The 14,621-nt window shown below is 45.4% G+C and overlaps 1 protein-coding gene and 1 pseudogene across 2 annotated transcripts in view; both read left to right on the forward strand.

Annotated features, from left to right (window-relative positions):
• Positions 1-14,621, forward strand: part of LOC311111813 (disintegrin and metalloproteinase domain-containing protein 10-like) — a 94,487-nt gene that overhangs the window by 31,859 nt on the left and 48,007 nt on the right. The gene's annotated exons all lie outside the window — the stretch shown is intronic.
• Positions 7,767-9,094, forward strand: LOC311111327 (sideroflexin-3-like; annotated as a pseudogene). The gene is made up of 2 exons: positions 7,767-7,787; positions 8,575-9,094. The product of its transcript is annotated as a sideroflexin-3-like (transcript).

Genomic DNA, 14,621 nt, shown 5'->3' on the forward strand with positions numbered 1-14,621 from the left:
CTTGTACACCTCCCACCCCTCGCTGTGCCTCGGACGAGCTCATCACCAACGAACACTTTCAAACTGGGACACACGCACACTCTTACATACATACATATACGTGCACACACACACGCACAATGAAACACACATATTCTTTCTCATTGTGTGTGATCCCAGTGTGGTTGCGTCACTGTCCCAGCTATTAGAAAAGGTCTGTCCCCCTCTCTCTCATTCTCTCTCTCTCTCTCGGTCTCATTCTCTCCCTCTCTCATTCTCTCTCTCTCTCTCTCTCTCTCTCTCTCTCTCTCTCTCTCTCTCTCTCTCTCTCTCTCTCTCTCTCTCTCTCTCTCTCTCTCTCTCTCTCTCTCTCTCTCTCTCTCTCTCTCTCTCTCTCTCTCTCTCTCTCTCATTCTCTCTCTCTCTCATTCTCTCTCTCTCATTCTCTCTCTCTCTCTCTGTGAGACCTAAAAATAATCTATCCCAGGAGCCCTGTCATTTTCAACACGCTCCCCATCTGCTCCTTTCTTCACCACTGTCTTCTGAAGGTTTTGTGTGGGGGAATGATCAGAATACCCCCCTATTGTACTGCTTACACTCTCTGCGTCATGCCATTATTAGCCCTTTGGAAACCGCAGTGGAGGCAGTCACAGCTAACGTTAACTTCATGTGAACATTTTCCTCAACCATGTCTTTTCTGCAAGCCCTTTGCTCTGTGGTGTGATGTCTTCAGCAGTTTTCTGTCTCACCCTGAGTGTAGTGTGATACTCGCCTGGCCTGTTAAACCACTAGATGTATCTGTTGTGAAGAAAAATGATTGAGAGGATGGTGCACAACAGTACACGTCATTATTCATTCACCCTTTTTGGGCAGCCCATCTAACATTTCCCTGAATTACTGACATTCCAATAATGGTAGTGGAATGATTGAATGTTTGGATTGGATAGTTCTGAGGTATTTCCAGCTCTCCATTCCAGCCGTTGAGCACCGCCCTTATGACTGAGAACATGTGATGAGAGGGTAACGTCTGGGCTAGCACACCAAGGCCGGCATTCAGCCTCCGTACCCCAGCCCCCCCCCCAAAAAAAAGAAAAGAAAATGGTGCACTTTCTCTGTCTAGTATAAAGCTGGAGGGAGTTTCTACCAAATGTACTTCAATTTACTTACCCCAGGCCGTTTCTTTTTACCTCCAGTGTGAACGAGTGCAGACTTGTGGTAGAAGGGTTAAGAATCAGACTGACCAGCTGATAATGACTTCTGTAAGTGAAGACTGAACTGCTGACTCTGTTTCCTCCACTCTGTGTGACATTTGTATTGTGTTGAGCATGAACTCTTACTCCACGCCTCCGTCACAGCCAAGGCAGGGGTGTCTGGTGCTTAGGAGGCTCTTCACAGAAAAAACCTTTTGTATGCCCAGACTCACGTCACCACCACTCACTCCCCTCCTCCCACTCCAACACTATGAGCAGCTACTTCAAGGTACCCGACAGGGCAATCCTGAGGCTTTGTACTGTGTAGGATCACATGCCAGGGTACAGAACAGTACGCACCAAGGGTTCAGTGCCAGGGGAAATACTTTTTGAAGTTCTCTCTTGCAAGAGATTTCACCTCACTAGGGCAAATGTGATCAAATAAAGGTTCCTAGCTAACCGAAGCAAACAACCTCTACAGTAGAGCATTCCTTTTAGTAAGGGGACAGGACAGCATGGTTCAGAGATAGGCCTACACCTTCACATGCCACCTCCCAAACAGTTAACACACCAGTGGTCTGGTTCAGAGGGGAACCCCCTAAATGTGTTATTCCAGGCCACCATTCAGTCAGGCTGCATGTTTATTTGTGTGAGCGTGTGTTCAGCGTGATTGTCCTGCTCATCTATCTACCCCAGACTGGGATGAACATGTTAAGCCACAGTGAAGCTGCATGCCACAGGTCAACTAACATGAACCCTGCCACTGTAATCTCTCTAAGGTGAGTTTGGCCTTGCAGTGAACTGCCTGCCATGACTGGATTGGCCAGAAGGATGGACGACTGCTGCTGCATAGATAGCCTGTAGCGTTTTGTAGGTGTGGGTTCTCATTTGTGTGTTTGTTTGTCTTCAGGCCTATACCTGTCTGTGTGATAATGCATTATCTCATGCCTGGTTAGTTGGAGTCTTTCCTTTATCCAGTTCCCCAGTCTGTCTCGGGGGTTAGGACAAGAGATAAGGGAGTGTGAAAGTCAGAGTCCCACTGACTGGCGGTCTGATTGTGGGCCTGCATGCTTCCCTCTGCTTGGGGCTGTGCTGGATACAGAGAGGCCAGCTGTATGACTGTCAGACGCTCAGTCAGGCTCTGAATCATTTATCAGTCAGCTGCTGCCCTTAGTCTAACTGCATCTCTATTGGTTATAAAAACCTCCTCTCCCACTGTGAAGCACGGCCCTGTTTGTGTGTGTACGGTGTGTGTTTTTCATAGCCTTGGCTGTTCCGTGGTACACAGGAACCAGTTTCTCTGCCCTTGGATGAATGTTTCATGGAGCACTAATGATGTCAGAGCAACCTCTAGACTGAGCATGGCAGAGATGGAACGCAGCACTGCGCCGGCCCCAGCCACAGCTACCCACAATGCTCTATGGCTCCCATGAGCCCTCTGCGAGGTCAGGCTGTTGCTCAGTGAGGAGAGCTTGGTGCTTGATCAAGGACAAGCATTTATCTCTCTCAGGTGGACCTCCAGTACCCAGCTAGTGGTACTCAGTACTGCTCCTCTCAGCCCACACTGTCTCCCAGCGCCTTGTTTACTTCATGACTAATCAGGAAGTTGTTCAGAACCTGTCCTGAGAACCAGCAGCAGGAAGGAAGATCTGTTATTCTGTATTCAGTCATTTTGTTTATTTATTTTCTAGATGTTTAGTTTCTAGGTCGAAACCCCCTGTCAACCATTTAGTCGTTTTTGGCAGTGTCAGTGAAGTTCTGTGTTGGTATGATAACAATTTGATGGGAAGACTCAAAGTGGCACTTAAACGTAAACACATTAACACAAAGTCAAACAGTTAAAATGAGTCTGTTAAGGGCTCGACATTAACGCTTGACAAGTGAAAACAATCACACACAAATCACAATATCAAACAATTACTCCGAGCAGAATTGGATCAGTGTCCTCTGGATGCGATGTTTTGCGCACTGTTCTCCCAATTTCTGCAGAGCGCATCGGAGTAGAATTGAATTGCATTGACAGGCACAAGCAGTCTTTTTCAATCACCTTTTGAGATCAAAGCGTGTAGCCTCGTGTGCACATTTGTTGATATTCCTTGCTAGTTTGTGAGTCATTTGCCCAATTATAGCTCATTTTTGGTCATAAACGGGGTTTGTATGGTCATGAAAATCCTGGAAAAGTAATGTGTGTATCACATGCGTGTGGGCCCGAGGAGCGAGAGAGAGACATTACAGTAGCAGGTAGCCTATAATAAGGATAGACAACAGATAACTAGATAGCCAATGCATAACATATTGTGTTGCCTGGCTAGTTATCTTGGTAGTTAACTATTTAGCTATTAGCATGTATTAATGTCATGTCCGATGCCCTAAAAAAACTTTTCAGCGGCACTCCCACAAATAGCCGACACACAATTGATGAACGGGGTGCGTTAATAAACCAACGCTACATACAATCTGACACAGTGGGAGAGCTTAGTCTAATTGACAAATAACACATGCTTTCAATAGCTCTCCCCTGAAACCTGAATAATTTAGCCTTTCAAGGTTATGGATAAACATGCCTTAGTTAGTTACCTTGCTTTGAAGTAGCCTACCTTAGCCGTTTGATCGCTGATTCATTGAATGAGGGAATTATTTTATAAAGACAAAGTATTTCATTGTAATTGTAATGTTGCAATATTTTATAGGCTACTAAAGGCATCCGAATTCTTCCCATCCGGAACAGTTCATGAATATATTATGACGTTTTTGTTCATTTTGGCCTTCGACTAGGTTTTTTTTCCGGCTGTTCATGCACACACAAATCTCAAGACAAGCCGAAGTTCGGAAGCCGAAGTCTACGCCCTTTCGTCAGTGATTGGTCAACAGTAGGGATTCTCCAATTAAGTGTTTGTTGTCATTCAACGATAGACAACTCGTTTTCATGCACATTCTTCACTTAAGAAATACTGCACCAAACATTTTAAACGTAAAAGGATTTCTTGAGTTATCTTAGATTAAGTCTGACTATTTTGTGGAAGTGTATACTGGCTATGGCGTCTCAAGATGGACAAACGGTACTATTGCCACCTTTTTCAAGTTTTTCTAGAGAAGGTCTTTTAAGGTTGTATGCGAGCACACTTGTTCGGTTCGCCTAGCCGCCAGCCAAACCGAAGCATGCGGCCAACTATCCTCCAGGAGAGCCTTAAAGGGGCAGTGTTGTATTTTGAGACTGGCTTGTATATGTAAAGAAGCCAATAGGCAGTGTAGCCTAGCTACATTACATTTTTGTCTGATTCTCTATGGTAATAATAATGATAATAATGTAATTTATTTTGTAAATTGGTTCCTTGCATCATTCAATTATGTAAAAATTGTGTTACAGACCATATTTGAAGTTCTCTAAGTAAAAAATCAGTCCTACTTGTCTGAAGGACACGTGGCTTACATTTTTTTATGTCAAGCCCTGCTGTTTGTAAATGTAAGCAATATTATTTTTAAGAGGATAAATCACAAGCTAATGTTTTTATTTTTTAATCAACAAAATTGTCAGCCTATACTTTTGAGAGTTTGAAAAAGCACAAATTTGGCAAGCCTTTGTAAATAAGCACTTTCATTATCCGGTGTTGCTCTACATGCAATCCACCCACAGCAACTATAATGACATTTATCAAAGACACATTTTCTGAAGTTAGATGACATCCATCTGTTTGTGACAGTAGTTAGTGAAGATGTGGTGACACACATTATTGCCTGCGTCCGTAACGGGTCCGCGGTCAAACGACCACCCCTCATCACTGTCAAACGCTCCCTAAAACACTTTAGCGAGGAGGCCTTCCTAATTGACCTGGCCCAGGTATCCTGGATGGATATAGATCTCATTCCGTCAGTAGAGGATGCCTGGTTGTTCCTTAAAAGTAATTTCCTCTCAATCTTAAATAAACATGCCCCATTCAAAAAATACAGAACTAAGAACCGATATAGCCCCTGGTTCTCCTCAGACTTGACTGCCCTTGACCAGCACAAAAACATCCTGTGGCGTCCAGCATTAGCATCAAATAGCCCCCGCGATATGCAACTTTTCAGGGAAGTTAGGAACCAATATACACAAGCAGTCAGGAAAGCAAAGGCTAACTTTTTCAAACAGAAATTTGCATCCTGTAGCACTAACTCCAAAAAGTTTTGGGACACTGTAAAGTCCATGGAGAATAAGAGCACTTCCTCCCAGCTGCCCACTGCACTGAGGCTAGGAAACACTATCACCACCGATAAATCTACAATAATCGAGAATTTCAACAAGCATTTTGCTACAGCTGGCCATGCTTTCCATCTGGCTACCACTAACCCGGCCACCAACTCTGCACCCTCTGCTGCAACTTGCCCATGCCCCCCCCGCTTCTCCTTCACACAAATTCAGACAGCTGATGTTTTGAAAGCGCTGCAAAATCTGGACCCCTACAAATCAGCTGGGCTAGACAATCTGGACCCTTTCTTTCTAAAACTAGCCGCCGAAATTGTCGCAACCCCTATTACTAGTCTGTTCAACCTCTCTTTCATAACGTCTGAGATCCCCAGAGATTGGAAAGCTGCCGCGGTCATCCCCCTCTTCAAAGGGGGTGACACTCTAGATCCAAACTGCTACAGACCTATATCCATCCTGCCCTGCCATTCGAAAGCCAAGTTAACAAACAGATCATCGACCATTTCGAATACCACCGTACCTTCTCCGCTATGCAATCCGGTTTCCGAGCTGGTCACGGGTGCACTTCAGCCACGCTCAAGGTCCTAAACGATATTATAACCGCGATTGATAATAGACAGTACTGTGCAGCCGTCTTCATCGACCTGGCCAAGGCTTTCGACTCTGTCAACCACCGCATTCTTATTGGCAGACTAAATAGCCTTGGTTTCTCAAATGACTGCCTCGCCTGGTTCACCAACTACTTCTCAGATAGAGTTCAGTGTGTCAAATCGGAGGGCCTGTTGTCTGGACCTATGGCAGTCTCTATGGGGGTGCCACCGGGTTCAATTCTTGGGCCGACACTTTTCTCCGTGTATATCAATGATGTCGCTCTTGCTGCTGGTGACTCTCAGATCCACCTCTACGCAGACGACACCATTTTGTATACATCTGGCCCTTCATTGGACACTGTGTTAACAAACCTCCAAACGAGCTTCAATGCCATACAACAATCCTTCAGTAGCCTTCAACTGCTCTTAAACACTAGTAAAACTAAATGCATGCTTTTCAATCGAACGCTGCTAGCACCCGCCCACCCGACTAGAATCACCACTCTCGACGGGTCTGACCTAGAGTATGTGGACAACTACAAATATCTAGGTGTCTGGTTAGACTGTAAACTCAACTTCCAGACTCACATAAAGAATCTCCAATCCAAAGTTAAATCTAGAATCAGCTTCCTATTTCGCAACAAAGCCTCCTTCACTCATGCTGCCAAACATGCCCTCGTAAAACTGACTATCCTACCGATCCTTGACTTCGGCGATGTCATTTACAAAATAGCCTCCAACACTCTACTCAGCAAATTGGATGTAGTCTATCACAGTGCCATCCGTTTTGTCTCCAAAGCCCCATACACTACCCACCACTGTGACCTGTACGCTCTTGTTGGCTGGTCCTCACTACATGTTCGTCGTCAAACCCACTGGCTCCAGGCCATCTATAAATCTCTGCTAGGCAAATCCCCGCCTTATCTTAGCTCATTGGTCACCATAGCAGCACCCACCCGTAGTCTGCGCTCCAGCAGGTATATCTCACTGGTCATTCCCAAAGCCAACACCTCCTTTGGCCGCCATTCCTTCCAGTTCTCTGCTGCCAATGACTGGAACGAATTGCAAAAATCTCTGAAGCTGGAGACTCTTATCTCCCTCAATAACTTTAAGCATCAGTTGTCAGAGCACCTTACCGATCACTGCACCTGTACACAGCCCACCTGAAATTAGCCCACCCAACTACCTCATCCCTATATTGTTATTTATTTTGCTCTTTTGCACCCCAGTATCTCTATTTGCACATAATCTCTTGAACATCTAGCATTCCAGTGTTAATACTATTGTAATTATTCTGCACTATAGCCTATTTATTGCCTTACCTCCATAACTTGCTACATTTGCACACACTGTATATATATTTTCTGTTGTATTTCTGACTTTATGTTTTTTTTTTACCCCATATGTAACTCTGTGTTGTTTTTATTGCACTACTTTGCTTTATCTTGGCCAGGTCGCAGTTGTAAATGAGAACCTGTTCTCAACTGGCTTACCTGGTTAAATAAAGGTGAAATAAAAAATAAATAAAATAAAAAACCTTGACTACCTGTAAAACTAGCTCTGCTGAACATTGAGAGGGGAAATGGCTTCACATAATGGTGCAGAAAACTCCACCATATGTGTCACCACGAGGTTAAGACCAGCTTTCACAACTCAGATCCTCACTTTCACTGGGGTGGAGAGATTATTATTATTATTGTGGGTCAAATGAATGTCTCTCTCTCTATGTCCTCCTTCTCTTCTACATATCTACACTACGCCCTCTACACTCTCTCTCTCTCTCTCCCTTCCACCCTCTCTCTCACATCCCTGGGAGGCTGCAGGATGCAGACAGCCATGGGCCCTGTGAGACCTATCTGACAGTCTCCTGAAATCCTGGAGGATTGTCACTGCTACATTAGATTAGTGTTGCAGCAGTCCGAGAGCCTTCCTCTCGCAGAGCTGCGGTCTGAGGTTATCCCAGCTGGCAGCAGCTGAGGGCAGGCAGGCTGGCCGGCCGTGTGGTGGTGGTGTGGGTCTCTGGTACCCAGCGGCCCAGCACTTATCCCTGGTTTGATCACCCGCTCCTAGGGTTTATGGGTGTCTGATCCCACCCCACTGACGCTGTTGAGGGATGACATGCCCTCTGCCTCTGCTCCACCGATGACACCAAGTTCAAACGGATAAATCTGAACAGTGTAATTGCGTCTGCTCTTTATCAGTGCAGTTTGTCTAAAGGTCAGTGATTCGTGAGAGCTGGGAGGCATGGGAATGATGGCGTGGAGGGAGACAGAGGTGGTGGGGGTGGAACTCATGCTACTATCCTGCACCATGTAGAGATGTTCATGGTTTTGTGAATTGAATAGTTTTTTATAAAGTTTCGAACCAGGTTTTATCTTTGAGTGAACTGAGTCATCAAATTGCACTGACAACTATCATCATAGTTGTTTAAATTCTTACTGCTGTTCAGGTAAGGCTTCCCTGTGAAACCCTCTCTACAGTAATACTGAAGATATTTTGTGTTCATCCTTGTGAAGAACTGTGGCCGTGACCAGGCCCACCCCGTGATCGATGCCTGGCAAAAAGGTCTGTCTAATTATGAGGAGGAAATGATGAGGCCATATTGATTGTTATAGTGCCCATTAATAATCAGCTGGCTGCAGCGTAGGTCAGTACAACCACAGGAGCCGTAGTCTCAGCCCTGGGACTCAAGTCTCTAGCCAATCGCCTTCCAGCCATAATGAGCCGGTTCATCCCCTTCTTTGCTGTAGTGGCTGCCAACTGTATCAACATCCCCTTCGTGAGGCAGATGGAGCTGAAATACAGCATCCCAGTGACTGATGAGAATGGGAACCGGTTAGGAGTGTCAGTCACCCCTGCCAAGTCAGGCATCATCCAGGTGGTCGAGTCCCAGGATCGGCATGGCTGTGCCAGCTATGGCTATCCCCCTTGTGATAATGAACGTCCTGGAGAAGAAAGCCTTCATGAAGCGGTTTCCAGTCCTAAACGCCCCAGTACAGGTGGGACTGTTGGGTCGGTGCCAGGTGTTTGCCACTCCTCTGTGCTGTGCCTTGGTCCCACAGGCTGTGAGCAGCCTGGAGCCAGATCTTCAGGAGAGGATACAACCGAGCAGTCCTGACACTACTAACGTCTTCTTCAACGAAGGCCTTTAGGCCCACACAATAATACACACCACAGACCAGCCCCCTCTGCTGGCTGGACCCCTCTACTACAGCTCAGTAGGAGCAACTGAAAGGGCACAGATAAAATTATACAGTATTTATGCATATGTTTTATTTACCTGTTTATGATGTTCTAGGCTTTTGGATTTGATTAGGGAGAGGTGATGGAGAAGGGTGTGTATCAGTCCTACAAAGTTGCTTCCTTGTCTGAAATTATGGAATAAGTGGGTGAAAGTCTACCAGTCAAGTTTTTCTCATTGGGGAGGAAGCAACTTCGAAGTAATGAGACTCTGCCGAGGCGAGAGTAGTGTGACAGACAGTTATCTTACACTCCTATGACAAATGGACTATGGTTTGATTTGGGTTTAGTTTTTGGTGTGTTTATTGTCCCTGGGGTTTTGGGTTGTGGGTGTTTAATTACTGACTGCTGTGAATGTTACTGAATGACAAATCTTTTTTAATCCGCCCAAACTAGATACATTTCACCCTTCGTATTCGACCCAATAGATTTTTTTCTCTCCCCAAAGTACCCTTTGAGCTATGTGCACGGAAACCATTTGTGACTTGCAATTAGAAAATAGTTCAATTTAATCTGCTAGATAGATATCCACTCCCTCAAGTTGGCTCAGCTGTATTCTGTAGTACAGGTAGTAAAAGACAACAGTTGGTTTATGAGCACAATATAGACTGACCCGTTATTAAATCCCTTTTTGGGTCTACCAGGGTTTTGTTTTTCATTGCAAAACGTTTTGCTACAGTGTGCCCTAATGAACATTACCCAGTTGACTAGCACAGCTTCCCTCTCTCTCCACTGACATTGGAAGCGTACACACACACACACACACACACACACACACACACACACATACACACACTGTCCCACCAGATAACCTTATCAACCCCTCTCATCCTAGTGCACTGGGTAACCCTGTGCGTTTTGTAACCCTGTGTGTTTTGTGTTACCAAGAAAACCTTTAGAGATGCAATGACCCTGCATGGGCACTCCTAACTGATTTCAGTAAGCACATTCCTAGTAGCATTGATGACAATGATATGCCAGCAGAAAGCTTTATGTAGGACAGGATCTAGGCCTAATGTTTCAGCCCCATATCAAGGCCTTTCGGCAGGTAGCCTAGTGGCTAGGAGCGTTGGGCCAGTAATTGAAATGTCGCTGGTTCAAATCCCCGGGCCAGCTAGGTGAAAACATCTGCCGATGTGTCCTTGAGCAAGGCACTTAACCCTGTAAATCGCTCTGGATGAAAGCGTCTGCTAAATGACTAAAATGTAAATGTAAATTGAGTGGAGAGGCCAGAGGCAGTAATGGGCGTGCCATGGTGAATAACAAGCAGAGGAAGTGGCAGTACATTTAACCTCTGCTCATCTCTGGAGTGCTGCTGTTGCTGGGTTGATACACAGGTGCTCTCCTTCCTCTTTCTCTCTCCCTCTATATCTCTCACACTCTCAATCTCTTTTTCCCACACTCCCTGTCTCCTTAACGCCTTGTCTCTCTCTGCCTTACTCTCTCCCTCTCTTACTTGCTCTCTCTCATTTCCTCACACACTCTCAGCCCTTCCCACCCTGACTCTCTCTCTACACACGCTCTCACATGACATCCCGGGCTGCGGGAGATATTAAGAGTGTGCTGAGTCCCTGGGAAGCTCAGGAAGAATTACTTCCCCTATCCAGGCTCCCCTCACATATTTCACCTGGTCTGCTGTGGCAGACAGGGCAGGTTGGAAAGGCCAACCACAGGGCTGACTGACTGACTGAAGACCAGGGGCAGGTGGGAGAAGATGTATATGGTGGATGCTAAGGGATTCCATTGGCTTCAACTGAGTCAGTCATAGCAGAATGAGAGGCAGACTGAGAAGTTAGTTTTGAGGCATTTCAGTCCACATGTAGCCTAATCATCACACAATTAGATGAGAGGAGAGGGTCAGGCTAGATGTTGAGGCTGACCCCACCAGGCTGTCACATGTTCCTGCCTGATCTCCAATCATTGTGAGAGGGTGGACCGCCCGTCACTTCAGCTTTAAAAGGGGACTGTCAGCCAGGGAGACTGTGTGGGACAGACGGGCACACACAGCGGGAAGTAGGGTGACAGTTTGGTCAGTGTTCGTAACAGGAATAACAAGGTGTGTGTTGTGTCAGAGGCTGTGTCCCCAAATGTCAGTTCTTCTCAGGCCTCCAGTGCAGACACAAGGAGAGGTTGTGACGAACAGACAATGGAGGATTAGGGAGGCTGCATTGTAGTGGGATTATGGAAAGGTGACAGGGGTCTGTAAACACATCATGGCCAATGAAATCAAACACCTCTGTATTTGGAAGGAAATTATCCTATACCTTGCTTGTGAACTGTTTGAGTACTGTGTGGATTACAAATTGGTTGTAGTGAATCAAAGATGCACAGTAATTTGTGTTCCACTCTGTAGATAAATAGACAGCCACTTCAGTGATGCAATCAATAAGTGGCTCATTTTGTGTGGGCTGGAGTGCAGCGGCCCATGTGAGAGTCATGTCTGACGGATGGAATCTCTCTAGGAGTGTTGGGAAGGAGCCTATAGGCTAGCTGGTAGCAGCCTACTGGAAAGACTCCTAACTGGTGAACAGAACAACTCAGTCTTCTGGGAAGTGAGTGGGTCATATGCAGCTCATGTGGTGCTAGGTCGCCCTTTCAGAATTTGAGAGCGTGCTCAGAGAACAGGATCACAGGAGGATTAGGAGGGAATGCAACACACACTGTATGCTCATACAGGCTTTACTTATGCCACATTTGCCTAAGCATAGTGTTATTGTTATCCCTATGGGAATCCTTCAGTGAAGTGATTAGCCTGTTCAGTGAAGTGAGTTTTGGAGTCAACTCTTATCACAGGGTGGGGCCCTCAGTATAGAGGTCTAGGCGGGATTGATTTCTTCATCCCGCTCCCGGCCGCACCCGCAGCTTTTCATACCTGTACCCACCCGCTCCCGCTGGTTTTCTGTCCGACTCCCACCCACTCCCGCAAGAACTGGTCCTGAACCCAACCGCAGTCCTGCAATGTTATTTTAGGCGTAGGCTATTTGACGCAGATCGCTTGCTAGCCATGGTCCCATCAATTTTGCGCCCTATAGGCAATATCAAAATGCGCAAAAATAACCTAAGAAATAGGTTACATTTCCAAAGATGATCACATTCTTCATTATATTAGGCTATCAGGATTACTGGGCTATATCAGCCAATAGCCTTAGTATGAAGAGAGCAGAGTTGGAGAGAGAGCGGACACTTGCACTTTTAGACAGAGACCAAAATGGGTAATCAATATTTATTTTGAGGCAGTGTAGTAAACTATAGCTTAATTAAGAAGTTCATTTCCTTGGAAAGAGAACTGCCCCGTGATTCTCCGTTCATGCATAGGCTATATCCTACTATTTAATTGAGACCAACACGCGCACCTGATCTCACACATATGGCTACTGAACTTGAAGCAGCAATAATAATGAGAGCAGACACTTGCACTTTCTCTTGAGCTACGTTTTGCATATAGGATATAGCCTACCTTTTAGGAGCGGGACGATTTGCAGGCAGAGACAAATAAATGCTTAATCAATACTTATTGAAAAGGAAAAGGCGTAACGCTCACTCGCCATGCTATTCGCTAGTTGCGCCCTTTCCTTTTCAAATCATGTTTTTTTTATTGCACCTCGACTCACGTTGGTTGAGCTCCCGCCACTTCTTTCCATGATCTATATTTATTTACGGACACTGCAGTAAACTATAGCCTAATCATATTTAAGTTAATTTTCTTGGAAAGATAACTGCCCCGTGATTCTCCGCCCTTTCATAGGCGGTCATTGAGATCATATATTGTAGGCGTGCTTGATCTTGTACGCCCATCTAGGAGAGGAGCGGCAGGCTACTGAACTTGAAGCAGCGAATTCTGACAGTGTGTGAATAATGCGACACAGAGGTGCTTTTAATACAATAGGTTGGCGTAGGCTAACGCATACACAGCAGAAAGACGACCGTTTCCTAATAATCTGTGGGACTCAAATATTTTCATCCCAAAGCCCGCTCCCGCCTGCAGCATGAGAAATGACGACCGTGCCTCAATGATCTCTGTCGGGACCTGCAGCCCTCTACGGCAGTACTTTACCTTCCTCTGCTCTGAATAATGTGTGGTTTGAAATGACACTGCCTGTACCGCTGCATATTTTATTTCCGGCCTGTTGGCTTTGAATCAGCCATGCTCAACCTGAGGTAGTTGGCTGGCTGGGGATCAAAGCAAGGAGAGAAATATTTGAGGGAAATGTTTTTTTTTAGATTAATCTCACTTCTCATTGTTCATAGTGTTTAATGTTCCTCTCGTCTTTAACCACAACACACCCATTCTGACATTTGAAGGTGACAGTAGTCAGCAGTGGTTTGATCTGTAGAGTTGATCTGCTGTCCTCCTACTGTGTTAAGACAAACATGCCTTTAGGCTCCGTTTACTGTATTAAAACTCTTCTTATCATTCTCACTTCCCTGATCAATCTGATTGGAGGATTATGCAAGTAAATACAGTGGGGGGAAAAAAGTATTTAGTCAGCCACCAATTGTGCAAGTTCTCCCACTTAAAAAGATGAGAGAGGCCTGTAATTTTCATCATAGGTACACGTCAAGTATGACAGACAAATTGAGAGAAAAAAAATCCAGAAAATCACATTGTAGGTTTTTTTAATGAATTTATTTGCAAATTATGGTGGAAAATAAGTATTTGGTCACCTACAAACAAGCAAGATTTCTGGCTCTCACAGACCTGTAACTTCTTCTTTAAGAGGCTCCTCTGTCCTCCACTCGTTACCTGTATTAATGGCACCTGTTTGAACTTGTTATCAGTATAAAATACACCTGTCCACAACCTCAAACAGTCACACACCAAACTCCACTATGGCCAAGACCAAAGAGCTGTCAAAGGACACCAGAAACAAAATTGTAGACCTGCACCAGGCTGGGAAGACTGAATCTGCAATAGGTAAGCAGCTTGGTTTGAAGAAATCAACTGTGGGAGCAATTATTAGGAAATGGAAGACATACAAGACCACTGATAATCTCCCTCGATCTGGGGCTCCACGCAAGATCTCACCCCGTGGGGTCAAAATGATCACAAGAACGGTGAGCAAAAATCCCAGAACCACACAGGGGGACCTAGTGAATGACCTGCAGAGAGCTGGGACCAAAGTACCAAAGCCTACCATCAGTAACACACTACACCACCAGGGACTCAAATCCTGTTTGCTAGAGTGCATTTGGATGATCCAGAAGAGGATTGGGAGAATGTCATATGGTCAGATGAAACCAAAATAGAACTTTTTGGTAAAAACTCAACTCGTCGTGTTTGGAGGACAAAGAATGCTGAGTTGCATCCAAAGAACACCATACCTACTGTGAAGCATGGGGGTGGAAACATCATGCTTTGGGGCTGTTTTTCTGCAAAGGGACCAGGACGACTGATCCGTGTAAAGGAAAGAATGAATGGGGCCATGTATCGTGAGATTT

Source organism: Coregonus lavaretus (genome assembly GCF_964263955.1).
Source record: "Coregonus lavaretus genome assembly, chromosome: 37".
Lineage (NCBI taxonomy): Eukaryota > Metazoa > Chordata > Actinopteri > Salmoniformes > Salmonidae > Coregonus > Coregonus lavaretus.